Below are 6,279 nucleotides of genomic sequence, written 5' to 3'. Positions count from 1 at the left end.
ATGTGCTTCAAGGACGTCCGGGGTACTCCATGCAGCCCCTGAAACCCCAATTGATTTGGATGTTCATGGAGTCGGTGTGGTCTAATTGGCAAAACATTGCTGCCAGGTATTTCATCTGGTGTGCTTTTAGTGATTTTTGGAGCGGACAAAGAGATGCAAGTCTGATTCAGAATCACATGTTTAGTTTCTTCCACACTTCTCTTACATATTTAGTACTGCACTGTCATGTCATTGCATAGAGTGTAGGTAGCCAGGTACTAAATGTAAAAAATCGTTGGTATGTATCTGTATAGTTTGTTTATTTTGGCCAAGACAATCATAGGTTTTTGAGCATATTCTTCATAGAGCCATGCTCAAATTATGTTTGATTATGCATGAAACTATGTTGATAATTAACCTATAATGCATGCTTTCAATTACCTACAAAGAGAGCCTTGGCTCAGTGGTTGGGCATGCGCTTGTGCAGCCTAACGACCCGAGTTCAATTTCTAGAATTGACAGGTGATGCACATGGGTTTTCCTCCATTTATTGAGGATGAAGTTTGGTGTGTGGTGGAACCATTCGTCAAAAAAAAAATCTTGATACTCATTTAAAAAATGTTGAGGACCATGTTTATCTTGGTACTCGTACTAAAATGGTCGTATGCATCCCTAGTTGATGCAGAGGCCACGGAAGTGAAATTATCCCCAATTTTAAAGCCCGCTCCAACCTTACCCCTGCTCAATTACCCCCGCTTCCGCTCCCGTGCGGCGCCGCGACTTCGAACCCGGGCCCTAGTGACAAGCATTAAACATAGCAAATTCATAGCAATATCAATCTCAGAACATAGTGGATACTAGGGATCAAGTCCTAACAAAATTGACTCGATTACATGACAAATCTCATTCAACCCATCACCGTCCAGCAAGCCTACGAAGTAATTACTCACTCCCGATGGTGAGCCTCATGGAATTATTGATGAAGGATGGTTGATGATGACGACGATGTTGAATCCCCCTCTCCGGAGCCCCGAACGGACCCAAGATCAGCCCTCCCGATGAAAAACAGAAGGTGGCGGTGGCTCCGCATCGTAAAACACGATGATTCCTTCTCTCTGTTTTTTTCACGAATAGGTATATGTGGAGTTGGAGTTAGGGTTGCAGGAGGTTCCAGGGGCTGACAAGTCTAGTAGGCGCGCCCTGGGGGGTAGGCACGCCCCCCGGGCTTGTGGCGCCTGGGTGGCCCCCCTGGTAGTTCTCTTCGCCAATATTTTTATATATTTTGGATATAATCTCCGTAAATTTTGATACGCCTCTGTCGTATCTACTTTTCCAAACACTTTTGCCCTTGTTTTGGACTCTAACTTGCATGATTTGAATGGAACTAACCCGGACTGACGCTGTTTTCAACAGAATTGCCATGGTGTTATTTTTGTGCAGAAATAAAAGTTCTCGGAATGACCTAAAAATCAACGGAGAATATTTTTGGAATTAATAAAAAATACTGGCGAAAGAATCAAGGCCAGGGGGCCCACACCCAGTCCACGAGGGTGGGAGGCGCGCCCCTGCCTCATGGGCCCCCTGGTGCTCCCCCGACCTCAACTCCAACTCCATATATTCACGTTCGGGGAGAAAAAAAATCAGAGAGAAGGATTCATCGCGTTTTACGATACGGAGCCGTCGCCAAGCCCTAAACTCTCTCGGGAGGGCTGATCTTGAGTCCGTTCGGGGCTCCGAAGAGGGGAATCCGTCGCCGTCGTCATCATCAACCTTCCTCCATCATCAATTTCATGACGCTCACCGCCGTGCGTGAGTAATTCCATCATAGGCTTGCTGGACGGTGATGGGTTGGATGAGATTTATCATGTAATCGAGTTAGTTTTGTTAGGGTTTGATCCCTAGTATCCACTATGTTCCGAGATTGATGTTGCTATGACTTTGCTATGCTTAATGCTTGTCACTAGGGCCCGAGTGCCATGAATTCAGATCTGAACCTATTATGTTTTCATGAATATATGTGAGTTCTTGATCCTATCTTGCAAGTCATTAGTCACCTACTATGTGTTATGATCCGGCAACCCCGAAGTGACAATAATCGGGACCACTCCCCGTGATGAACGTAGTTTGAGGAGTTCATGTATTCACTATGTGTTAATGCTTTGGTCCGGTACTCTATTAAAAGGAGGCCTTAATATCCCTTAGTTTCCAATAGGACCCCGCTGCCACGGGAGGGTAGGACAAAAGATGTCACGCAAGTTCTTTTCCATAAGCACGTATGACTATATTCGGAATACATGCCTACATTACATTGATGAATTGGAGCTAGTTCTATGTCACCCTATGTTATAACTGTTGCATGAATAATCGCATCCGACATAATTATCCATCACCGATCCAATGCCTATGAGCTTTTCACATATTGATCTTTGCTTAGTTACTTTACCGTTGCTACTGTTACAATCACTACAAAACTGCTACTGTTGTCTTTGCCACTGTTACCGTTACTACCATACTACTTTGCTGCAGATATTAAGTTATCCAGGTGTGGTTGAATTGACAACTCAACTGCTAATACTCGAGAATATTTTTTGGCTCCCCTTGTGTCGAATCAAAAAAATTGGGTTGAATACTCTACCCTCGAAAACTGTTGCGATCCCCTATACTTGTGGGTTATCAAGACTATTTTCTGGCACCGTTGCCGGGGAGCATAGCTCTATTCTTTGAGTCACTTGGGATTTATATTTGCTGGTCACTATGAGGAACTTGAAAGACGAGATAAGCAAAATTTATCCCTCAACTACGAGGGGAGGTAAGGAACTGCCATCTAGCTCTGCACTTGATTCACCTTCTGTTTTGAGTAAACTTGCGACACCTAAACCTGCTCCTGCTATTGATTTTGCTATGTCACATGTTATTGATGATGCCACTTCTGCTTTGCATGATACTTATGATGAAACTACTTCTATGCTTGGTAATACTGTGCCACTAGGTGAATTTCTTGATGAACAACTTGCTAGGGCTAGAGAGAACGAAATTATTGAAACTGATAATATTGATGAAAGTGATGATGAAGATTCTCCCTCTAGATATGAATTGCCTGTTGTGCCTGAGGGTTATGTTATGGATGAAGAAACTGCTAGAGATTTTCTTGCTTGCAGTGATAGGAATGATCTTAAGAAATTATTAGCTAAGTGGAAAGAAAAATCTCTAAATGCTAGAATGAAATATGACCCTGCTTTTACTACTTCACCTATCTTCGTTACTGATAAGGATTATGATTTCTCTGTCGATCCTGAGATAATTACTCTGGTTGAATCTGATCCTTTCTATAGCTATGAATCTGAAACTGTTGTGGCACATCTTACTAAATTAAATGATATAGCCACCCTATTCACTAATGATGAGAAAACCCGCTACTATTATATCCTTAAATTATTTTCATTCTCATTAAAGGGTGATGCTAAGACTTGGTTTAATTCTCTTGATCCTGGTTGTGTGCGTAGTCCCCAGGATATGATTTATTACTTCTCTGCTAAATATTTCCCTGCTCATAAGAAACAAGCTGCTTTAAGGGATATATATATAATTTTGTGCAAATTGAAGAAGAGAGTCTCCCACAAGCTTGGGGGAGGCTTCTCCAATTACACTACAAAAAAGACACATCCGTGACATTTTGGGCCGAACGAAATTTTTTCTGTCATACTTATGACACTTCTATGACAATAATTATGACAAAACACGGTATCTTCATAGATGTGGTGGGGTCCTACTTCTATGACAAAAAATCATGACAGAAAATGGGCTTTTCGTCCGGGGCGGGCCGGAGACGCAGCTGCATGACATTCTTTGGGCCGTCCATGACGGAAAAAACCGTGGTAGAAGCGAGGGCGAGGAAAATATCGAGGTGTTCCCGGTTAGGGTGGGTGGTCGGGGCCGAGCGATGCACTTTTCTCTCGTACACGCACGCGCGTGGGGTGTGAGGCGTTGGGCTCTAACTGAACCCGAGCGAGGCGTTAGGCTCTAACTGAACCCGAGCGATTGCACTGCAGACTACGCGTTACTGAACACGAGCGATCGATCGATGGTTGTTAACTGAACCCGATCGAGCGATTCCTTCACTACTGCTGCTAACTGAAGCCGATCGATGCTGCCTCTGGATGAACAGTGAGCGTTGCTGGAGGGGTTTGGATGAACAGTTTCCGGTGGGGGTGGATGAACAGGACCCCGTGGTGTTGCCTCTGGATGAACAGGACCCCGATCGATCGAGCCGGTTGGGGCTGGATGAACAGGACCACCCCGTGGAGGGCAGGATGAATAGTAGACGGTGGAGGGCTAGATGAACAGTAGCCCGTGGAGGGGTGGTTGAACAGGAGCCCGTGGAGAGGACAGGTTGAACAGTAGCCGGTGGAGTAGCGCGCGGTGGAGGCTCGATGAACATGAGCCCGTGGATGAACAGTCGCAGGTGGAGGCTGGAGGAGGTCGACGGTGGATGAACAGTAGCCCGTGGAGGCTGGAGGGGGTCGACTGTGGAGATGAACAGTATCCCGTGGAGTCCCGTTTTGCGGTACGCCACACCCCTCCCGATGAACACGACCCCCGTTTCGACCGTAGCGCTCCAACACAAGTCCGTTTCCTCCGTTTTGTGGTACGCCACACCCCTCCCGATCAACAGGACCCCCGTTTCGACCGTAGGAGGTCCGTTTCCTTCGTTTTGCGGTACGCCAGACCCCTCCCGATGAACAGGATCCCGTTTCAAACATGGCCGGTCGAACACAAGGCCGTTTCCTCCGTTCTGCGGTACGCCAGGCCTCGTTTCCATCGGCTGTTTCGTCCAAGCCCTCCCGATGAACACGACGACGCATTCCGTTCTGACCGAGCCGGTTGGCTCCCCATGAACATGACGACGATGCAGTTTCTCCGTTCCGACCCAGCCATGTACACGAGCCCTGGCCATACGTATGCGCGAGTAGGCGTTCGAGACCCTGCCTGTATGTACGTACGTGGCCGTATTTTCTTTCTTGCACACTGGCCGCTGTACGTACGTGTACATGCTACGTGCGCGCCTCTACTACGACACATGCGCGCCTCTACATCGACCAGTATGTACGTACACGTTCACGACCAGAATGAGCACGCTACGTACGCTTCGACCAGGTGGGTCCCGACTGTCAGGCACTTCATTGCGTGCGAAGATGTAGCTCGTGGGTCCCAGCAGTCAGGGGGACGAATCATTTTTTTGCCCAGACGCACTTTCTTGCGTGCGAAGATGTAGCTGGTGGGTCCCAGCAGTCAGGGGAAACGTTTTTTTTCTTCACGAAATACGGTGGCCCGTCCGGTGGGTCCACGCTGTCAGGTGGAGGAATAATTATTTTGCGCGTAATAAGGAGGCACTTCCTTGCTGCGGCCGTGGACCCAGCTGTCAGCCTCCCCACGTACAGTCCACGTCCGATGGAAGCCGTTCCTTGACCATGCATTGACCACGCCGCACCGAGAGCACCAGGGCGCTGGACGACGGCGAGGCCTAGGAAGGGGATGACGCAGAGCCGGAGAAGACGCGGCAGTGGATGCCCACGCATAGAGGAGTACGAGGGTTCACTGGTTCGCTGCGGTGTGAGGCTGCCGTCGCCGCAGAATAACAGGGGGTGTGGGTGAGCAGAGGGATGGCCTGGCCAGCGGTGGGAGTAGTAGGGGGCGGTGAGGCCTCCGCCGCATCGCAGCCGGCCACAGGAGGCAGGAGCACGAGGCACGACCGGCGCTGGTTTGGGCGGCTGGAGCAAGAAGACCAGAGGTTGAAGAAGCACTACGGCCGTTGGATGGACATCGTACGGTCACTGGATCTAGAATCGTGCATATTGACTAAGTTGACAAAGCCCTTCGTCCCCGTCAACTTAGTAGGCCCACAAGTCAGCCTGCCACTATACTGGGTCCCAGCTAACAGGGGGAGTATTCATTTTTTTGTGTGTAATAAGGAGGCACTTCCTTGCGTGCGAAGATATAGCTGGTGGGTCCGAGCTGTCAGCGGCGGTAACATTTTTTTCGCGAAATACAGAGGCCCTTTCGGTGGGTCCTAGATGTCAGGTGGAGGTATCATTATTTTGCGCGTAATAAGGTGTGACGCCCTCGATTCAATCGTACACTAATCATACACGCAAATGTGTACGATCAAGATCAAGGACTCACGGGAAGATATCACAACACAACTCTAGACACAAATAAAATAATACAAGCTTTATATTACAAGCCATGGGCCTCGAGGGCTCGAATACATAAGCTCGAATACACAAAAGTTAGCGGAAGCAA

Source organism: Triticum aestivum, chromosome 2D (assembly GCF_018294505.1).
Source record: "Triticum aestivum cultivar Chinese Spring chromosome 2D, IWGSC CS RefSeq v2.1, whole genome shotgun sequence".
NCBI classification, from domain to species: domain Eukaryota; kingdom Viridiplantae; phylum Streptophyta; class Magnoliopsida; order Poales; family Poaceae; genus Triticum; species Triticum aestivum.
Note: the sequence above shows the minus strand (reverse complement) of the source record.